General features: G+C 38.6%; 1 pseudogene; it reads right to left on the bottom strand.

Moving 5' to 3' along the window:
* Positions 1-4,562: 4,562 nt before the first annotated feature.
* Positions 4,563-11,263, bottom strand: LOC118706002 (annotated as a pseudogene).
* Positions 11,264-23,569: the final 12,306 nt, after the last annotated feature.

Genomic DNA, 23,569 nt, shown 5'->3' on the forward strand with positions numbered 1-23,569 from the left:
AATAAGACCTAGCGCAACTTTGGGAGAAAAAGTTAATATAAGACACTCTCTTATTTTTTGGTAAACAGGGTAGCTCACTTTGATTTCTATCCATTCTGTGGGATCAGAGACATTGACCTCATGTCTCCGAAGTAGTGACATCTAATACTCACTGGGAATCTGAGAGAAACAGCCTCTATTCCAAAGCATCCAAGGGGTCAATGGGACAGCATAGAGGTGCATGGACTGGTATTAAATTTAAGCTGCCAAGGTAATGGCAGGGTAAAATGAGGAGGAGATTAATCAAAGTAGAATAATTTGAGTCTATCCACAGTGGAATAATTAATAAATTGAATTACATTCACACAATATAATTCTATATGGTAGTAAGAGTGAATGACCTTCAACTACACATAGAATATTTGTTTTGTTTTATTGTAAATATTGATATGCTTAAAGATGAATCTCACAAAAATGTTACATGGGAGGAGTTCGATATAAAGGAATTCATGATATATAAAAGGTTTATTGTGCCACCAATAATGATTACTCTAATTATTATCATTAATTGAAATCAATGTCTACATTATTTGGGTTAAATAATTAGTATAATATGTACTCTATCATGGATATAAATTTCAAAAGAATAATGTTCACTCCTGGGTGTTGGAGAATGACTAGCAGAAATAAGAATGGTCATGAGAATACTTTGTTCCTGGATCTAAATAGTAGCCACATAGGTGTTTTCAGGTTGTGAAAACTGAACTCTCCACTTACCATGCACTTTTCATGTATATATTATACTTCAACACAATATTCTTTGAGATATAAAAATATACAGAATAAAATGGAAATGTCACTTCACTTAGACCTTTCTTAAACTCATTCTTCTCCGAAGAGCAAATCAATACGGTATTTTTTGCATATTCTTTCAAGCCTTCTTTTTATATGTATATACATACAAATGCACCTGTTATCTATATCAAATACCCATATATACACATCATATGCAATGAACACTTATAATAGGATCACACAAGAAAAACATGTAAATCTCTTTCAACTTCACAGTCAGCAAATTCATGTCGGTAGCTTGAAATTGGCCATGGAAAGTATTTATACCACAAAAACTAGCAGATGCTGTATACTAGAGTTTGTTTGTTTGTTTGTTTATTTTGAAAGCTGAATGATGATTTCAAATTTTTGCTATACAGAGCTGGGTACATTAAATATGAGCAACATACTAATTGAATATACAGGGTATCCCCCCAAATATATACATACTTTAGCAGTTGACAGCTAAATTTTAAAAATGAAATGTATTTTAAAACACATTGCCTTTATAATTATTCAAAGAGTGTGTATACACTTTTGGGGGGACAACCTATATTGCTTCAATGTCTCCTTTTATCAAAGGTTGACAATGAAATCTGAGATTCAAACAATTCTTGATAATTATAGAAAAAATTCTTTTGCTCACTCTCTTGCCATAATTTTTTTCATGAGAAATTTTCTTATGAAAATTTCTTTATATTTGGGGGGTTTGGTAATTTTACAAACATCTCTCTAAGTGAGATCCAACTTTCTCATGGAATAATATCAGGGATAAGCATCCTGGTGAGAGTTGCTTAATTAGACTTCTAGTGCTCTAGCACTCAGGAAACACAAGAAGCCACAGTTTACATCATTAATTTATTTTATCATATATTTATTGTCTAAATTTTTACATATGTCTCCTTTTTTTCCACTTAATGCCTCCCCCCCCCCAGCCATTCCCACCCTGATCAAGCCCCCACCGCCCCAGGGTCTGTGTCCATTGGCTATGTTAATATACATGTCCTTTGGTTGCTCTCTAATACCCCCTACCCTGCTATTTGTCTCTGGATTTATTCTTGTTCATAAAATTATGTTGATCATTATATGCCACATATGAGTGATATCATGTGTTATTTAGCTTTCTCTGACTGGCTTACTTTGCTTAGCATAATGCTCTCCAGTTCCATCCATGCTGTTGCAAATGGTAAAAGTTTCTTTTTTTTATAGTTGTGTAATATTCCATTGTGTAGATATACCACAGTTTTTTCATCCACTCATCTGCTGATGGGCATTTAGGCTATTTCCAAATCTTAGCTATTGTAAATTGTGCTGCTATGAACATAGGGGTGCATATATCCTTTCTGATTGGTGTTTTCAGTTTCTTGGTATATATTCCTAGAACTGGGATTACTGGGTCAAATAGGATTTCCATTTTTAGTTTTTTGAGGAAACTCCATACTGTTCTCCCCAGTGGCTGTACTAGTCTGCATTCCCACCAGCAGTGCACGAGGGTTCCCTTTTCTCTGCATCCTCGCCAGCACTTGTCCTTTGTTAACTTGTTGATGATAGCCATTCTGACAGGTATGAGATGGTTCCACATTATCATTTTGATTTGCATCTCTTGGATTATTAGTGACTTTGAGCATGTTTTTATATGTCTCTTAGCCTTCCTTCTGTCTTCTTTCAAAAAATATCTATTTAGGTCCTTTGCCCATTTTTTTATTGGGTTGTTTATCTTCCTTTTGTTAAATTGTATGAGTTCCCTGTAGATGTTGGAGATTAAACCCTGATCTGTGATAACATTGGCAAATATGTTCTCCCATACAGTGGGCTTTCTTGTTGTTTTATTGATTGTTTCTTTTGCTCAGCAAAAGCTTTTTATTTTTATGTAGTTTCACTTGTTTATTTTTCTTTTAGTTTCCATTGCCCTAGGAGCTGTATCAGTGAAGAAATTACTTTGGCATGTGTCTGAGATTTTGCTGCCTGTAGATTCCTCTAGTATTTTAATAGTTTCCCATCTCATGTTTAAGTCCTGTATCCAGTTTGATTTTATTTTTGTGTATGGTGTACGTTGGTGGTCTAGTTTCATTTTTTTTACATGTATCTGTTCAGTTTTCCCAATACCATTTATTGAAGAGACTGTCTTGACTCCATTGTATGTTCTTGCCTTCTTTGTCAAATATTAATTGAGCATAGTGGTTTGGGTTGATTTCTGGGTTCTCTATTCTATTCCATTGGTCTATATGTTTGTTCTTGTGCCAGTACCAGGCAGTTATGAGAACAGTGGCTTTGTAATACAGTTTGATATCTAGTATTATGACCCCACCTACTTTGTTCTTCTTTCTCAAGATTGCTGTAGCTATTCGAATTCTTTTTTTTTTCAGATGAATTTTTGGAGAGTTTGTTCTAGGTGTGTGAGATTTGCCTTTGGCATTTTAAGGGAGAGTGCATTGGATCTATATATTGCTTTGGGTAGTATGAACATTTTATGATGTTAATTCTATCAATCCATGAACATGATATAGCAAATCGGCTCCAGCAGTATATCAGAAAGATCATACACCATGACCAAGTAGGACTTTTCTTGGGGACACAAGGGTGTTACAATATCTGCAAATCAATAAACACGATACATCACATAAACAAGATGAGAGATAAAAATCACATAGTCCTATCAATTGATGCAGAAAAAGCATTTGACAGAACCCAGCACCCTTTCTTGATAAAAACTCTCAGCATTAGAAAAAATCATACCTCAACATAATAAAAGCCATATATGACAAACATCATATTCAATGGGCAAAAACTAAAACTGGAAGAACAGGAACAAGACAGGGATGCCCACTCTCACCACTCCTGTTTGACAAAATACTGGAAGTACTAGCCATTGCAATCAGATAAGAAGAAGAAATAAAAGATATCCAAATTGGAAAAGAAGAAGTAAAATTGTCCTTATTTGCAGATGACATGATACTGTACATAAAAAACCCTAAAGTCTACATAAAAATTATTAGACTTAATTAATGAATTTGGCAATGTAGCAGGATACAAAATAGATTTCTTGGCATTTCTACACACCAATAGTAAACTTATAGAAAGAGAGACTAAAAAAGCAATTCCATTTACCACCAAACCAAAAAAAAAATAAATTAATTAAGCTACCTAGGAATAAACTTAACTAAGGAGGTAAAATACCTGTACATGGAAAACTTCTGGACACTGAAAAGAAGAGACAGAGGAAGACATAAACGGATGGAAGAACATACAGTATTCATTTATTGGACTCTGAAATATATATATACAGATACATATATTTCATTTAATATATTACTGATTCATTAATGCCTTAGTGTGTGTTTACATTTAAAGTAAGGAGTCTTTCTACCATTTGTATACATTGCATCTTACAGACTAGTCTTTGGACTCCTGTTCTTCCTCTGATTCTTATAATTATTTCTGGGAATTCAATGAACATCGTATTTGAAATGAACATGATGTAGCAACAACATTTCTAAAACCCTGAAGTGTGATTGAATAACAATGTGGTGATTGCTGGAGGGAGAAGTTGGGGTGTAGAGGAAGAGGAAGAGGAGGGTAGAAGATGGAGTAAATGGTGATTAAGAAAATAAATAAATAAATAAACAAATAAATAAATAAATAAACAAACTAACTAACAAATAAATAAGGGAAAAAAGAGTACTGTAGGTTCCTTCTGGCTTGGTATTTGTACAATGTTGCTAGCCTTTGCTTTTGATCCCACTAAAAGATTAGCTGTATTGCACCAGACCAGTTTGGCCCCAACTTTCTCCCAAAGCTGGTATCAGCAAAGCCGGATTTCTGTTTTTATAAATTCTATCAATCTTTATTGTCATCTGAATGGTTAAATTTCCAGCTACTCTGTGATTATCTGCAAGGCTGATCACTTGCTATAATAGGCCAGTTAGTAATTCTATATAATAAAGAGCTAATATGCAAATGGTTATCATGTCCTCTTGCCCTCTTGCAGTCATGCTATAACTGCTCAGACACTCAATACTGGAGAGAGAGGAATGGGAACCAGGCAGGCACAAATGAGCTTGTGACAGAGAAATGGGGACCAGCCAGGCACAAATGAGCCATGAAAGAGGAATGGGGCCAGCCACCCTGTGGTCTGGGAGAGGAACAATCTGCCTACCTCGTGGTCCCAGGCACCTGCAGCTGTGGCCCAGGTGAAGTCGCTGCCCATAGTCCCCTGTGGCTGTGGCTGGCCCAGCTGAAGCTGTACTGGGTCCTGAGTGTCTGCAGCCAGCCAGAGGGAGGGAAGGCTGGTTTCCTGGTACCTATGACCAGCTGGAGAAGGGAGTCCTGGGTCCCAGGTGTGGGATGAGGCAGAGGCAGTTAGGGATGATCAGGCAGAGAGGCAGAGGTGGTTAGGGGTGATCAGGCAGGTAGGCAGAGGGATTAGGGGAGACCAGAAAGGCAGGCAGGAGAGCAGTTAGGAGTCAGCAGTCCAGATTGTGAGTCAGTCAGACATCACCCAAGCGGTCCCAGATTGGAGAGGGTGCAGGCTGGGTTGAGGGATTCCATCCCTCCCCTCCCCTCCCCAGCCTCCACCCCTATGCACAAATTTCATGCACTGGGCCTGTAGTTGAGTATAAAGGGATAAGCCATCAAGATCATGATGAAAAGGAAAAGCAATACCACTCACTAATTGGATCTTTGAGTGTTCTGAAAGGAAGTGTAGAAGGAGATAATTTGTGTAGTCACGGCAATAATTTGGAAAGAATATTTTCAGGAGTGAAATTCTCCAAAGCCTTTGGGCACACCTCTCCCATATGTGTTGTGGTATAACCTGAAGCTGCCAAATGCAGGCAGTAACAAGATCTACCATTCTCAACCATAAAATGTTTCTTTGCACCAATAAAAACTACTTCACCTTCCACTCCTCCAAAACATTCTGGTATCTGCCATCTACTTCCAGCTGCATACTGACTCAGCTGTATCAGCAGGTCTCGGCTTATTTGTGAGACATTCTCTTATAATTTGCAGTTTCTAAGGCTTCCTCTTTAGCTACCTCAACCTCTTTGCTGAGCTGGGAGGGTTTCACCTCTGGAAGCTTGCAGGCACCAGCTTTAACCTGCACCACTGAGGACAGGACAAACCCGCTAAATCCCACTGCATTTCAAAGCTGTCCCCAACATGTGCAGCCACACAGCTTATTTAGGTATTTATTAACTTAATAATTTCAGAAGAAGCTGCGGGTCTAATGATCCTTCACTTCTAAATATTTCAGCATATACCGTATCCTCATAGACTACATTGTTATAAATAGTTGTAGTATACTTGTAAAATTAAAGAAATTTAAAATGATGAAATACTATTGTCTAATATAAAATTGATATTCAAATTTTCTATGTTGTCTTCTTTATTAATGAAAGACTTTTATTACTGCTATCTAATACGTAGACACAACAGCTTTTCTTTTAGGTACTTATACTTAACCCATCGATGTACACATTAGTTATTATAAATATTTGAAAATTAATTTACATTTTCTTAAAAATACATTTTATAACAATTTACCATAACAATAATCCAATACCAAATCACACATTGTGTTCATTTTAATATCTGGTTAGTTTCCTTTAATCTGATGCATTTCTAAGCCATTCTTTGTCTTTCCTGAGCTGATCTTCTCAAATAATACTTTAAAATTATTTAGTATAAGTTATTTGGTAGCATATTCATCCTGATGAGCATCTGATAATTGATTCTTTAATTTTGCCCAAGTATACTACCTAAAATGTTTACTCTAAATCAACTTAATGAGAGGCACATAATGTCAGTTTTCCCCATCATTGATGATGATCTTTGATTACTTGTACTCCAAATTTCTGCTAGATTAAAAATCTTAAAAACAACAACAAAACTTTTTCATTTGGAAACTTAGGAAAAGTAGGGAAAAACAACAGGAATAACTCAGGGTTTTCAGAAACATAACTTCCAATAGAGACTGGATTTCTTTCTTGAGTATGAAATCTCAGACTAAACATTAAAGATTTATGCTTAAAGTGGAACCAAGTTAAGGGAATCATTACAGTAAATCTACTCATATATGTGGCCAATTGCTCAACTGAAAATTTCCTAAAGAAGTTTGCTCCCTAAGTTGTTAAAGCTATATGTTACAGCTTGTTTAGGAAAAGGCCCTTCATATCAGTATGGTGTCTTCTTCTATTTGGTGCTTAAAACACAAGTATAACTCTTTCCCGTTTAGCCCCCAGTGACACTGTGACTGACAACTACTCTTAAAAGATGAGTGCACATCTTTCTTAAGAATCTCTTTTCAAGGAGCTGCCACATCATTTTAATACAATTTTATCAGAAAGGGGCTATCTGGGTTGACTTCATTATACGTTCACACATTCAATCACACCAACATCACTTTTCAAATACCATCTCTTACAAATGGACACTGTTCACTTTCTCAACATTAAAGGCATGACATGTGATTTCCATCCCATCAGTGGAGATTTAAATCAGCCAACACATTACAGTTTCACGCCAAGTTAGCACCTTCATTGGGGAATGAAATTAGCACAACAAATCCTGGCTAATTGTAAAAGATGTTAATTACCCGCTCACCCTGGAAAATAAGGCATGAGTGATGTGTGTCGAGCCCTGCACAAAGTCATGAGCACTTGGAAATGCAACACTTAAGTAAAGCCTACAACTGCTTATGCAGAGAGAAATGGAGACCAGACAGAGAGCAAAAATGTACACATGGTCAAGGACATGAGTGTGCAGAGATTTTTATAATCTCATTTTAGAACTCTAGCAAGACTGGTGGAGACTTGGATGACTCAGGAATTCATTATGAAGCCTTCTCTCTGGTCTCCAATGCATTTCTCCGTCTGATCATTGTGGGAACAAGTCTTCACTGGTTAATAGCTGTTCACAGCTGGGACATGAGTTAGCTGTGAAAGAAGTGACCTCAGGTCAGCTACTCCCGGGAAGGGAGAGGGGGGCATCCACGTTACAGACTGGCAGTAATTAACTCCCCTGCTGGTGGTGGGCTCTGCAGAAAGGCCAGGAGCTGAGCAGGTCACAGAACGTGAATCCTGAGCAGGCATTTCAGAAGCTGCCAAGCTTCTCCTTCCTGCTCGGTGCCCACCAGCTGGTGGAGGTGAGAAGGAAGGATTTAGCCCCATCACTGTCAATCTGCCACCCCTCTCTGGATGGGAGATTCTTTTCCCCAATGTTGACAATTTGTCACCTCTCGCCAGCACAAGACTCACATTAGAAGGGAAGTATGTTCATTCATAATAATGCTGTTTTGAGGGTGTGTGTGTGTTTAACTTACAACATCTATTACTTTTTTCCTGCTCTTCTTAGCTCTTCTGAAGATCTGAGCAATCACTTAAGACTTCTATACTATTAAACCAAAATTCAAAAATCCAATAGTTCATTTTTTTAGTTTGTCTGATAGGTCCCCCACACTAAATTTTCAATGAAAGGCAATTATCACATCACAGCCACAAAGGAATTATACCATTTACAATTGCAAAAGTAACCCAGAGAAAGAGATTGTTTGTGGTTAATTTGTGTAATGATGCAAAGGTGATAAAATATTAAGTCTCCAAAGAAGCAACATGGGAATTCTCCAAAATATAGCTTGGTTACACAATTTACATCTTCAATATGGCAAAAAGGAAAAGGAAAGAGAGAGGAAGAAGAAAAAATAGAAACTCACAAAAAAATGAAAAGGACAAATGAAATTCCCAACTTCCAAATTACCTTTTAACAAAAAAGAATGAATTAATAATAAAATGTGTTTATTTCATCATTATAGAAATTTTATAGAATCCTTTTAACTATAGAAAAAACATATAAAGAAAATATTTTATTTTTAGAGTTTTATTTTTATCTATCACAAATAATAAATTCATAAGATAATGATGATTGCTCACTTCATTCCATGACTATTGTTCCCAGAATGGTTTACATGTCCTGACATATTCTATATTAATTCTATATCAATTGTTTGATTACAAGCTTGCACATTTTCTCAGCAAAGACAGGATATAACACATAATTCTGCATAAAAAGTACTCTACACAAGAGATAAAATTATTCATTATTTTGTATAAGATAATTATTTGAGCCACTTCAGAATACAGAAATAAAGATTGCAGCATTCTCTTTCACCTGTTTTTTCTCTGTCAACAACCTGTTCCCTTAAAAATAAAAATAGAAACTTCAAATTATAATTTCTTTCAAATAAAGATAAAACTTTCTCTACCTACCTCAGATGCAAAACACACTCCACACAAGCTTACATTTCAGGTAGAATGAACTTTCTCCCTAAAATGTTCTGTGTTTTATAAACTGTGTCATGCTACCAATGTTTTTTCTGTAATAAGAGCATCCTATTCCCAAATATTCCACTTCTTGAAATTCTCTTACTCTTTTAAACCTATAGCATAAAGCAGATTCTGATTCTATTTATTAAAGCAATTTAAATATATATATATATTATTTTTTAAATTAATTAATTAATTAATTTATTTTTTTACAGAGAGGAAGGGAGAGGAATAGAGAGCTAGAAACATAAATGAGACAGAAACATCCATCAGCTGCCTCCTGCACAGACCCTACTGGGGATGTGCCCACAACCAAGGTACATGCCCTTGACCAGAATCAAACCTGGGACCTTTCAGTCTACAGGCTGATGCTCTATCCACTGAACCAAACTGGCTTCGACTATTAAGGCAATTTTTATTTACTCTGAATTCCAAGAAAAAATTTTTTAAATATATATTTTATTGATTTCAGAGAGGAAGGGAGAGGGAAAAAGAGAAACATCAATGATGAGAGAGAGTCATTGATTGGCTGCTTCCTGCACAACCCACTCGGGATTGAGCCCACAAGCAGATGTATGCCAGACTGAAAATTGAACCCTGACCTCCTAGTTCACAGGTCAAGGCTCAACCAATGAGCCATACTGGCTAGGCATGAACTCCAAGAGAATTTGTTATGCTTATATTTTAAATCAGATTTTAGTTATTTCTATGTGTGTCTTCATCCCCTGTGGGGAGCTCAGCTGAATGCAGGGGTCCTATGTGCCTGAATGCAGGCATAAATGTGGGACACAGCTCTCTATGTACCCTTTGTATTAACCTAAGTGGGAAATTACTGATGTTTTTAGGAATGCTGATACGTGCTTAACTGCAGACATCCTTGCTTATTCTATAAAGAATAGTCGGGAGCCTGTTGACGCAGAAAGAACTATGGTTAAGAGGAAGATAGAGTGTTTGTGCAAGGAAGTTGGCAGGGTGATAAGGTTAAAGACCGGGTGGGCTTCAAAACCCATTGTGCTTACAATACTTGCCTAAAGAAAACACTTCCTCTTACAGAACTGTATAAGAAGTCTTTGAGAAATAAACTCAGGGCTGCAGACCTCAGTCTCAGTCCTCCCGACCCCATCTGTTCTTGTCTGTCTTTTTTCTCATCCTCACCCCCTCATTCAGGTACTGTTTGTTGCCGGCAGGTTCTGGCAGGTGGCGCCAGAAACAGGGACCTGAAAACCTGGGACGAAGGTAGAGGACACTCTCCGGAGAGCAAGGAGGACGCGTCCAGAATAAGGTAGGACTGGGGCAGGGAGTATACTAGTCGGGAGTAAGAAATATGGGACAGGGAATAGCAGTGCGCTGTTCGTGCAAGTTCTTAAGAGTATGCTTCGTTCTAGAGGCATGAAGGCAGAGCAGAGAAAGTTAGAGAATTTCTTAAGCTTTGTAGAAGAAGGTTGCCCTTGGTTCCCAGAGGAAGGGACAGTAGATCTTGAAACATGGAAAAGAGTGGGAAAAAGATTACAAGATTACTATTCTGCCCACGGACCTAAGAAGGTCCCAGTAGATACTTTTTCTTTATGGATCTAATTAGGGATTGTCTTGATCCCAGGCATGAAGGACACCGGTGGTCTGAGGGTCTTATAAGGGGAAAGAGTACATCAGCATAAAAGAGATTGGGGAGTTTACCCCTACTGCCCCACAAGATCAAGGAGAATTAATGCCACCCCCTCCACGAGAAAATCCTAATCAATAGGCTATAGGCTAAAGAGGAACTTTTGCTGGCTCAGAAACATCATTATAATGATCCATTTGATGGCTTAATACCCCAAGATCAGAAAGATTTAGAGGACGCGGCTGCTCATTATCATGATGATGATGACCCAGGGCCCTGGATGCTGATGATGAGTGCTAAGCAGGGAACGAGGGAGCCGGACTGGAAGGCAGGACTAGATGAAGATCTTAGAGAAGTTAATATATAGGATGCTAAAAGAAGTACTGGGAAGACTTCCATCTGAGAGCCCTAAGGGTCTAAAGGCTTTAACTGTCCCCAAAATGGAAAAGATAGGGTCATATCCACCATCAGTGGTCACGGGATTAGATCCTCCACCGCTGATTCCACTCGACCCTCCCCAGCCAGTCATAGCTGCCTTACAGGAGTGACCTGGCCTTAAGCCATTAGCCGTTCCAGCACAACTCAACAGGGATATTCCCTGGGCTCCAGGTCCATCCCCCTTACAGGGGGCCCTTCAGAAGGTGGCGGCTGCCAATGAGGACTTGGGAGGTTTAGGTTATACTCAGTCTTTGAGGAAAATCAACAGCTGGTACACCAACCCATTCCATTTAAACAGCTCAAGGACCTGAAGTTACCATGCACTCAGTATGGACCTACAGCTCCATTCACTGAGGCGATGCTTGAAGCGCTGGCTACTCAGGCGCTACCCCCCAATGACTGGAAGCACCTGGGTAGAGCCTGCTTAAGTGTGTGTGGGGGGATATCTGCTGTGGAAAACAGAATTTGTGGAGCAATGTAAAGCCACTGCAGATATCAATAGGGCACAGAACAACCCTATAGATTTTGACATGTTGGCCGGAGAAGGGGCGTATATGGCCACTGATCAGCAGCTGCACTATGTGCCAGGAGCTTATTCTCAAATTAATGCGGCAGCTCAGAGTGTGGCAAAGACTGCCTAGCTCCAATAAAAAGACTGAAGATTTATCAAAAATAAGACAAGGTCCCAATGAACCATATCAAGATTTTGTTTCTAGGCTTTTAGAAGCTACTGAGAAGCTTGTTAATGACACTGATGCTGGCATGATGCTTGTAAAAACAATTGGCTTAGGAGAATGCTAATTCTGCTTGTCAGGCAGCCCTGAGACCATTTAGAAAGGAAGTTTATCAGATAATGCGTGGACATAGGACCTTCGTATGTACAAGGCATCACTTTGGCTGCTGCCCTACAAGGGAAATCAGTCAAGGAGGTCCTGTTCCAGCAACAACAGAAGAAAAAGAGGAAGCCTAGAGTTGCTGGTCCCCCTGGCAGTTGCGGACAGATGGGACATTGAGTTGCCCAGTGTCCTAGTAGCCAGGGAGGCCATAACAGCGAGGCAAAGATACTGGGGATATGTCCTCGTTGTAAGAAGGGAAAACACTGGGCAAAGGATTGCAAGTCAGTTACTGATTTGCAAGGGAACCGTCTGCCTCCCCTTCAGGGAAACTGGAAGAGGAGCCAGCCCCAAGCCCCGCAACAATGTTACGGGGCAATCTAGGGACAGTCCCTACAGGGGGAGTCCCAAACGAATGGAGGGAATCTGTTTGTGACTTGTTCAGAACAACCCCAGGGAGCGCAGGCCTGGACCTCAGTACCTCCACCTACACAGTACTAACTCCTGAGATGGGAATGCAAGCTTTCCTCAAGGGGGTGTATGGACCCCCTCCCTCCAGGGACGGTGGGGATATTATTAGGAAGAAGTAGCACAATCATGAAGGGATTATTAGTAGCTCCAGGGGTAGTAGATCAGGATTATACCTGAGAGATTAAGGTTATGACCAAACTCTACAACAGTCATCAATTCCGGGCAACAAATTGCACAGCTCATCCTGCTTCCACTAGTAAGAACTGGGCAAACAAAAACTGGTCACCAACGAAGGAGTCAGGGTTTTGGATCTTCAGATGCATACTGGGTACAAGCCATCAAACAGGAAAGACCAGAATTAATTTTAAATATCCTCTTACTGGGCAATGGTTCGGACCAGATCCGGTGCTAATTTGGGAGGGAGGGCATGTTTGTGTTTTCCCACAGGATGCCGAAAGTCTGTGCTGGCTCTCGGAAAGACTGGTACGCCAAACAGGACCAGAGCCTAAAGGAAAAAATGAAGAGGCTACGTCTGAGTGAAGCTGAGCACCCAGAGCCTATGGCGACCAGCAAAAAGGCTGAGTTGCCTACTTGGGGGGAAATAAAGAACCTTACTTGGAGGACCCAGCGGATGGCTGCTAGCACTGGAGAGCCGGTTACACCCACCATTTTATTTTTAGCCATGTTGGCGCTTCTCTCAGTGCAAGTACAGCCTACTACTGCTGATCCATACTGGGCCTACGTTCTCAATCCTCCGCGCTTGCATCCAGTGTCTTGGAATGAGAGAAATGTTCCGGTTTATGCGAATGACCCGCAGGCTCTATTACCATCTAGCCATCACATTAAAACCACAAGTCAGGGAAATTATACCTACTTTGGGATGACTGACAATGTCCCTGTATGCCTGAGCAAGGGGATTGATAATAAAGGATGTGTAACTATAAATGGGACTATTTTCACCAGTAGAAATGGTACCCGTTGGACTGTGCTTATGCAATATCTTGGAAGAAATCAGGCTCAAATTACTACTGCCTCAAAGCCTGTAGGATACCTACCCTGTGAGAAGGAGCCTCCTGCGACCCAACAACATCTTCCATGGAGACAGTGCTATGGGGACAATGTGACTCAAATACCAATAATAGGACTTAATCTCAGCATTTATGATTGGATACCGGTAAACAAGTCCAACCCTCAAGACAACTTGCAAAGATTTGTAGAAGGGCTATGGACATTAGACCATAAGATTTATCAGACTGACTTGTGGAAACTAAGTGCTAGTATGGGACTCTTTTTGACCATAGCTAGGGGCAGCTCCAATCTAAAGATCACGAAAATTACTGCATGTGTTCCTGAGCCTTATGCATTGCTTGTGGGGAATGTTCATATTACTGTCCATGACTCTGTATATAATGTTTCTTGTATCAAATGTAATCTCACTAACTGTGTTACCTCAGTTGAGGATGATACCAAAATTGTAGTGCTATATCAGCTGTAGTGCTATATTAACTGGTAACTATGATACCGGTTAATATTACAGGACCTTGGTATGAAGAAAAGGGATTGCAGATATGGAAAGAGGTTAACACAGCACTAGCCCGTACCAAAAGATTTGTGGGATTATTGATTGCTGGAATTACACCACTCATTGTTCTTGTTGCTTCAGCAACAGTGGCTGCTGTTGCTTTGACACAGTCCATTCAAACAGCGCATTATGTTAATGATCTATCAAAGAATGTCTCCCAAGCGCTAGGAATCCAAGAAAATATAGATAGGAAATTTGAGGAGAAATTAAATGCCTTATATGATGTGGTTCAAGTCCTGGGAGAATAGGTTCAAGGTTTAAAGCTTAGAAATCAACTTCGGTGCCATGCTGAGTATCAGTGGATCTGTGTTACCTCCAATCAGTATAACAATAGCCAGCACGCTTGGGGACGAATACAGAAACACCTATTCGGTATATGGCATGTGGAGAATGTCTCACTGGACCTGTTGCAATTACATAAAGAGGTATTAGACATCAAAAATCCTCCCTTGGACACTGGTGTGGCAAAGAGCGTAAAAAATTTTGTCCAACTACTATTGGGTCAAGTACCATCCTTAACTAGTTTCTAACATCTTGCTATTGTAGTGTTAGGGTTATTAGGCCTTATAGGTATTATCTTATGCTATGCTCCGCTTCTCCTTCACATGTTATTCAAGAATATTTTAATGATAAAAGCAGCTTTGCATTCTACTAATTTACAACTGAAAGCCCACAAAGGTACTCCTGTTTAAAATAAAAAGAAAAGGGGAGATGTGGGGAGCTGCCCTGAATGCAAGGGTCCTATGTGCCTGAATGCAGGCATAAGTGTGGGACACAGCTCTCTATGTACACTTTGTATTAACCTAAGTGAGAAATTACTGCTGTTTTTAGGAATGCTAATACTTGCTTAACTGCAGATATCCTTGCTTATTCTATAGGTTAAAAAATATAATAGTTGGGAGCCTGTTGACACAGAAGGAACTATGGTTAAGTTAGAGTGTTTGTGCAAGGAAGTTGGCAGGGTGATAAGGTTAAAAACCCGGGTGGGCTTCGAAACCTATTGTGCTTACAATACTTGCCTAAAGGAAACACTTCCTCTTACAGAACTGTATAAGAAGTCTTTGAGAAATAAACTCAGGGCTGTAGTCCTCAGTCGCAGTCCTCTTGACCCCAACTGTTCTTGTCTGTCTTTTTTCTCATCCTCACCCCCTCATTCAGGTACTGTTCCTTGCCGGCAGGTTCCGGCAATCCCCTTCTAAGAATTTTCAACTAAGATGCTTAAACCCTACCAAGACTTACCACAATACCTCACAAATAGTGGGTACTCCAAGCTGTAGAATAAACATTTCAAACTCAAATGCTAACACTGGCCAAATGCTAACAAGGTTTAAATTTATGTGGGCCACAAAAAAAAACCAAAAAAACAAACAAACAAACAAACAAAAAAAACCTTCAATTTTCATAGAAATGTTGGTTTATTTTGATAGACATGCTGAATACAAAGGGCTGAAATAAATAAGTAATCATTAACATAAAATAATAGAACATTTTTTAAAAATTAATATTTTTTCCTTGAACATTTACTTACCTGACACTGAATAACTGCACAAATTAATAAGCAAAATGCAAATAAACCTATTTTTCTTGTTCTCTGAAAGTGAAATATTTCCTTTTGCATACACCAAACAAGTCAGTCCAAGACTAATGACAGGGAAATTGGCTACTAAAATATTTGCAACTAGTATTAATGGAGAGAAACGGTGTGCCTGCACGTAAGGTGCATGTAACACGATTATAATACTCAGCCATTAGTGAACATTGTAGTTCATTATTAATGACTAGAGCTCTGGTGCACAAATTGGTGAATGGGTGGGATCCCCAGCGGGAGGGAGCAGGACATGTTCAGAGCTCTGGGTGGGCAGTGGGACGGACATCCTTGCCGGCCCGGGATCCAGATTGTCCTGCTGACATTTGTGTCTGTTGTCGGAGCCACCTGGTAGCCTCTTTTATGTTGTTTCTTCCTTGTGGAGCATCTAGGGAGGCTGGGGATGCTGTCAGCATCATGGCAGCAACATTGGTTCGTTAGTGTCTGGCCCATTCTCTGGAGATTAGACCTGCCACTGGGATGGTGGGCTGCAGGGATGGGTCTCAGCTGAGCAGCGCTCCCACTGTGGGAGCACACTGACCACCAGGGGGCAGGTCCTGCATTGAGTATCTGTTCCCTACTGGTCAGTGCACATCATAGCAATCAGTTGTTCCTATCATTCTGGTTGTTCCAGTTGTTCAGTCATTTGGTCACTTAGGCTTTTATATATATATATAGTGTGTGTATATATATATATATATATATATATATATATATATATATATATAATGTATAACAGGATATTGTAAAAATTAAGTTACACATTTTTTATTAAAATGTGTCTTACATACCGTTATGTTGGCTGTGCCACAAAAATATTCATTGTGGGCTTCATGCAGCTCTCAGGCTGTGAGTTTGACATGCTTATTGTAGAATAAACTTATCTCTGTTTTCTGAGAATTAGTTGAGACTAATCTTATCCCAAAAAATCATTCAGCTGGTTTTACAGATATGTGACATACCTGTTGATTATAGAAACTGAGCCATAACATTAGAACTTAGAAACTAAGAATCACAGAATCATGGGCTTCAGTTCAAGAAGATAGTTTGATCATCTGTTACAGAGTAACATTATTTTGTAAATGGAAAAACAAGGTTCAAAGAAAGATAAAAGATTACCCAGGTGGTAAATGGCAAATCCAAGGCTTGAACCTGAGTCTACATTTAATTCAGAATTCTTTTGACTACTCTCAAATTAAAAATTATATATTATTTCAGAATATGAGAGATGCTGGAGAAAAAAACATACTATCAAAAGTTGATGGTCATTGAATCTTGATTTTAAATGGGAGTAATTGTAACAGTTTCATGTGGCCAACACATATATACACTGACCAAACAGGCACCCACCTCCCCACCCCAACACATATACTTCAAGACCATCATAATTCAGAGTGACAGGCATCTTTCTCGATGAATTGAAAAGTACAATATTATCAGTATCTGGATATTGTTTAAATGAGAATTTTCATTCTTAGAGGGTTGTTTATTTTTGTGTGTGTGTGTTTTAATACAATCTCTAGGAAACTTGCTAACCACACATTGTTCTCAGCCCCTAACTGGCAAGGTCAGGACAAAGTTTAATCTCTCATCCATCATTTATCATTCAAGGTTTGCCTGGAATGAAGCACCCTTTGCTTTAGGGGTAGTTACATCTATAGAAGATACAGGTATCAAGCTGGCAATTCCTCAACCAACTTTGTCTAAAGGCAAATAAATGTAAATACAGATTCTCAAATAATTTAATTAAACATTTCTTCCTCTCTTTTTTTCACTTCCTGCTAGGCTTTATGAGTTTTCAATCATATATGTACTAAATTCATTGATGTTCTCTAAAAAAATAATGTTTTTACAGCTTACTCTACAGTACCTAATAAAAATTGATAGCATTTGGACTCTCAGAGCTTCACACAAAATCTCAGTCACCTGAAGATACAGGAAGGAAAACCAATATCATGACTTGTGTTCCCTGTAATAGAGTTTTATTTTGTTGTTAATATGCAAGCAAATAAATATTACCTAATATTAATAAGGAAAAAAATTTGCAAAACATATCCTTATAATGTGTATAAATTAAATCATTAAAATTAATAGCAATACATTCAGTAATAACTTTACAATTGATTGATTGCTGAATAATTATTTATAATGTCCTTGTTGCTGAATGCCTGTCTTGACAGAATGTGGTCAGTTCTAATATAACAGATTGGGTCAGACTTGATTCGTGCCTTAATTATTCTTTACTCACATGTTTGGGGGGTTGTTTTTTTCCTCATTGGCTATACACACTGACTACTTGCATAAATTTTAAAGTTACATCTGACTTGATATTTGCTCTGGATAGCTAGTGGTAGAATGGAACATATAATTTGGAGAATTATGTTAAAAAGTTGAATTTCTTCTTAAATTCCCATTAATTTTATTTACTATTAGAAAGAATACTCTCTGTAGAGGATAAAACACTGTGTCTTCTATTCTTAGCTTCAGCCTGCCTCTGACCCCCTTTCCCCGACACCAGCTAAGAATATTTTGTGTTTGTTTCCTAGAAGATACTGAAGGGCTGTTTCAAGCAAACCTACTTGTGATTTCTTGTTCTGACAGGGACCAGGACAACAGCAGTGGTGTCCATTTCATCATCAGTATTACTGTCAGGGAAGGAAGAGTGCCAACACTGAGCAGTCTGCTCAGACCTCTCTTGGCACCAGCAAGTGTGGTGCTGACAGCTTCTTGGCTCACGAATGTTTCCAACATGGCACACAACCCACACCCTGAGGGCCTAAATGGGCTGCACCTACATTTTTCTTCTTACTTAGCATTAAGTAGAGTTATGTATGCATAAAATGCTTTAACGAATGTTCTGTAACCAGTTAAGCTGTTGCAATAAATACAATGGTTAGTTGAGTGATGCCTTTTTTTCTTTTTTCCTAGATGAAATAGTAGTGGCCCATTTAACCTGGAGGACTCTGCAAGTGATAATAGATGGTCAGAGTTGGGTAGAAAGCTATGATTCATGACTATTTCAAGTAGATAACAATTGGGACCTTAGGTATTAAAGACTCTAAAGGCAATGGCATTTTACTGGACATTGGCTTAAATGCTTGACATACATGCCGCTCTTTTTTCCTGCTCGCTCTGTTCCTCTCAGGAAACTCATACCAATTCAGACTTTCCCAAATATTGATAGGTTTGGGATGGTTGGTCTGGATTAGGGGGAAGAGGAGTCATTTACTTAGGAAACTGCCATCTAATGTTAATGCTTTTTGCTTTTCTACCATGAAGATTCAAGGCTTTATGGAGAGTAATCCTAAACAGAGATCAATTAGTGGGTAATAACCCTGTGAAATCCCAGACTCTTTCAGGATAAAATAATCTCCACTTCTTCAATTTTGAAGTAGCCAAAGATTCCTTCTGCAAATGAGGGATCTATCTTTGAGAAACTGTATTTTCTTGTTGCTGAGATTACTAATGTGTTCTTTTTCCATATTCAACTTGATATATATCCAACTTTTTTGCTTCATAACCTTCCATTTGTTTTTTAGAATGCTAGTTATTTTTTGAGAAGCTAATTCAGTTTTATTTTAAGTTATTCTTGGATTATGCTTTTATTTATATTACTTTGAGGCTTTGGGAGTGATCTCTTATTGGGATCCTTCCATTAATTTTTATTTATTTATTTATTTTATTTTGTCGAAGCCTTATTTGAGTAAGGGATATTTTGGCTAGTTTGTGGGTTTCTCTCCATGCATACTCCTTCCTCACTGTTTGTTTGCTTTATACCTCAGGATTCTCATTGAAAACCAGCTCTTACATTTCTGCTTCTGAATTGTTGTCTTAAGAACATATAACCAGCCTGGCAATGTGACTAAGTTGGTTGGAGCATCATCCCATACACCAAAAATTGTGGGTTAGATTCCCAGCCAGGGCATATGCCTAGGTTTTGGGTTCCCTGGTTGAGGCATGAATAGGAAGCAACTGATTGATATTTCTCTCTCATGTGGATGTTTCTCTGTCTCTCTTCTTCTCTCTTCCTCTCTCTCCAAAATCAATGAACATGTCCTTGGGTGAAGAATTAAAAAAAAAAAAATAAATAAATAAAAAAGTAACCAATCCATTTCCAGAGTCAGTATGTCATTTGGCCCAGTTCTTGGTGGAGGGATATTTATGTCCCTTCCTTGACCTTCCAGAGATCCTAACCCCGGACAAAGCTGTCTCCAGCCTCCATTTGCAGACTGAGAGCTCTGTTCCCTCACAGTGGTTGGAATATTGTTAGAGCTGTTTCTTGTAGGAATTAAATACAAAGATGCTAAGAATCATTTCCAGGAAAGCAGCCTTATAGGCTTCCTCTTCCAGTTGCTCTTCTGGCAGATCATCTCCTTTCTGCTCCTCAGATAAAGATATTGTGCTTATGACACAGGCATTTCTTTTTAAACATATATATATTAATAATGTTTTATCTGTCTTGTGTGTTCTGAGTATGGAATTCAGTGGAACCATCAGTAACATATTTATCAGAAGAAAAGCATTTTAAAATATAATTTTATAACTTGGCACATTAAAATAATTATTATCTACTGCAAAATCCAAAGATCAGAAAAAATACAATAAAAGCATATTTATCTGAGCATGGGATTTCTAGATAAAATTGTGGAGAGACATGGAAAATAATTGGTAAAGTTAGTACACAGAATATTTTACAGTTTCAAGATATTTAACCCTTAGCTGGTATGGTTCAGTGGATAGAGCATCAGCTAGAGGTTTTTGGGTTCAATTCCAGTCAAGGCACATACCTCAGTTGCAGGCTCAACCCCCAGCCTCAGGTACTTGCAGGAGGCAACCAATCAATGTGTCTCTTTCATATAGATGTTTCTGTCTCTCCCTTCTCTTTTTCACTCTCTCTAAAAATCAATAGGAAAATATCCTTGGGTGAGGATTAAGAACAACAACAAAAAGATATTTAACATCAACAACAACAAAAAATATATTTAACCCATAAATACAATATTTTAAATATCAAAACATACCTATTGGGATTTATCTATCATCTATTAGTAGATATATATTATGAGCATCATTTAAGGGATTCTGAGACTTGAATATATAATTCTTGGGTGTATAATTTCTCAACAAAAAAAATGCTCAGAATTCTATTAATAAAGTACAATTGTCTTTATCTTTTAAAATATTTTAATCTATAAAATATCCTACCTTTCTCTGTAAAAATATTTTAAAGCATCATCAATTAGTTTTTTATACAAAATGTTGGTTTTAAGAATCTAATACCACACTAAAACATTTTATTGTTTTAGTTTAAAAAAAAGATTAAATTTATAATATGAATATTTGGAATAAGCCATAGTATTGTGGTAGGCAGCTAGACAGACTTGAGAAGAACAAGAACTATGTGCTTGTTCTTGTTACAGAAGGTCATCAGGGCTGAAAGCTCGAGGTGCCTAACAGGCAAAACTGGAAAAACAAGGACCTAGTTCCCAGGGCAACCTTTCCTCCCCCAGCATATTGCTGGTCAACTCAGTGATATTTCAGTGCCAGGCCCAAAAAAGCTGTAAAATCAAACAAGTTGATGCCATGGCTGACATTAGAACCAGCTGCAATGACTAGTGATCCCCTCTCCTGCTGCGAACTCATCGGTAGAGGCCATGACCCAGAACACATCTGGAAAGCTGATGAATATTCTATTGGGATCCTCCCCTGAGACTTTCAGATAAATATCCTCGAGACAGAGGATCCAGTGTGGCTGTCTCTATGGAGCACATGGAACATGCCCACTCCTTTCCCTAGCCCCTTCCCCGAGGGTATTTTCCTTGCTCTTCTCTTTCTCCTAAGCTTTAGGGGCCCTACTTTAGCCTCTGTTACTTTTGTTCCCTGAGCTCACACAGCCCAGCTGGCTCACTTCTTTTGTGACCAGAAAGGAAACCTGACTCTTGGCGGGTCTGCCTAGGACCAGCCAGTAGTGTGTGGGTTCTTAACTTCATGAAGGAAAAAATTTTACAATAGAAGTCCAGGTGGCTAGGAGGGAATGTTTATTAAAGCTGGGGACAGTTAAACAAGAAAGGGCTTAGCATAGAAGAAGCAATGGGGGGGCCTAGGCTGGGCAGCCCTAGCTGGCTGGGAAGTCAGGGAAAAGAGGGCCTTGGAATCAGGGTCAGGGGTTGGCCTGGGATAAACGGTCACTGCCCACTGCCCATGGCTTCCTGGTTGCAAGCATCAAGGGGTCCTTTAGCATTTAGGATAAGCATGCCTGTGGGGGAAGAAGACAGAAAGAGAATGTCAGGGACTGCTTCTCAGAGAGAGAGCACACTTGGGTCCTTTGTCTTGAGGCTTTGTCTATTTCTCAAAGGCAGGAACCTTATGGGAGGTCTCCAGCGAGGGTTCCAACAGAATATTCATCAGTTTTCTAGGTGTGCTCCTTCAGGATCTTGGTCTTCACTGATTGGCCAGGGTCAGGGCAGGGGGTCATTAGTCATTGCATCTAGTCCTGGTATAGTCCACCTGGTTTTGCTGCTTTTCTGGGTCCATAGCTGAAATGCAACTGAGGCCTAGATGTTATTTCTAGGGAGGTGGCCTTCCGTACCTGCTGTAAGTTGCTCTGTCATTTTGGGTAGCTATCTGTCTCAGTTTCTGTATTTCAGTTGTCCTGACTTACTGTTCTATCTCACTTTCATAGCTTGCTTTTTCTACCTCTGTGATTTTCTTTTAATTAAAACATTTTTTTTTTCAGAGAAAGGAAGGGAGAAGGAGAGAGAGAGTTAGAAACATCCACGATAAGACAAATCATTGAGCCACTGCCTCCTATATGCCCCCTACCAGGGATCGAATAGCAACCTGTTCATGTGCCCCAACAAGGAATCAAACTCGACCTCCTGGTTCATGGCTCAATATTCAACCATTGAGTCACACTGCCAGGCCTACATTTGTGACTTTCTTAATAAATTTTTGCTTGTATTTGATTCTTGGCTCTGAATTTTTTTCTGAGCCAGAGTTCAAGTACCAAGTTTGCTACCTAGAGGTCAAATTGCCAGTAACATTCTGATGCTGTTTTTGCCACCAGCAGTATGCATCAAATTTCTTGCTGGTTTATTCAATTTAAAGTTGCAGAAACCAAAATAGAAAGAATGATTTTTTTCTTCATCAGAAAGAATATATTTCAGGTATTTATGTATTGATCTTCTGTATAAGACTATACAAAGTCAAAATTTCACTGTGACCAAACTGAAAATGTTGCATGCTAGTTTTTGTTGTTGTTGTTTTGGGGTTTGTTTTTTTTTTTTGGTTGTTTGTTTTTTAATGAGAATGTGGCAAAATGTGTATAAATAAATTTGAACCATTCATTCACTCAGTCAACAAATCTTTTGACATATCTACTCTGAACAGAGCACAGTTAAATTTAAAATGCAGCACAAACTAAGATACAACTTTTGCTATACTAACTACCTGCTATTTTTATCTACACTGCATATTTTTCTTTGAGAAATGTTCTATCTCATAGAGCACTTGAACCTGGTATATTAACTTTCACAGACTGAAGACTCTATAAATAGCTGTTAAAATAAATCATGAATCATTCTTATCATATAATTTAAAATGGATGACGAGTGTAAAAAATAGCAAGAGTGTAAGAAAGAAACTATGACTTTAAGAAAATGAGAAAGCCATGAAAATGATTACATCATAGCTGATATTTAATTATTTTTTGGCTCATAGAGAACGCAACTTCTATATATGTAAGCCAATAGTGAGAGTTTGTCCAGCATTCAATAAGTACTGTACTTTTTAAATTTAAGTGACTACCATTAGGGGAATTTCAGCCATCAGGACTTCACTTCTCTTTTCTGTCTCTCCTTAAATGTATGTGCTCTACCCTTAATAATGCCTTTGAAATATGTAGATAAAGGCTTTTTTTTTCTTTTT

Source organism: Pipistrellus kuhlii, unplaced genomic scaffold (genome assembly GCF_014108245.1).
Source record: "Pipistrellus kuhlii isolate mPipKuh1 unplaced genomic scaffold, mPipKuh1.p scaffold_m20_p_5, whole genome shotgun sequence".
In the NCBI taxonomy this organism is placed as follows: Eukaryota; Metazoa; Chordata; class Mammalia; order Chiroptera; family Vespertilionidae; genus Pipistrellus; species Pipistrellus kuhlii.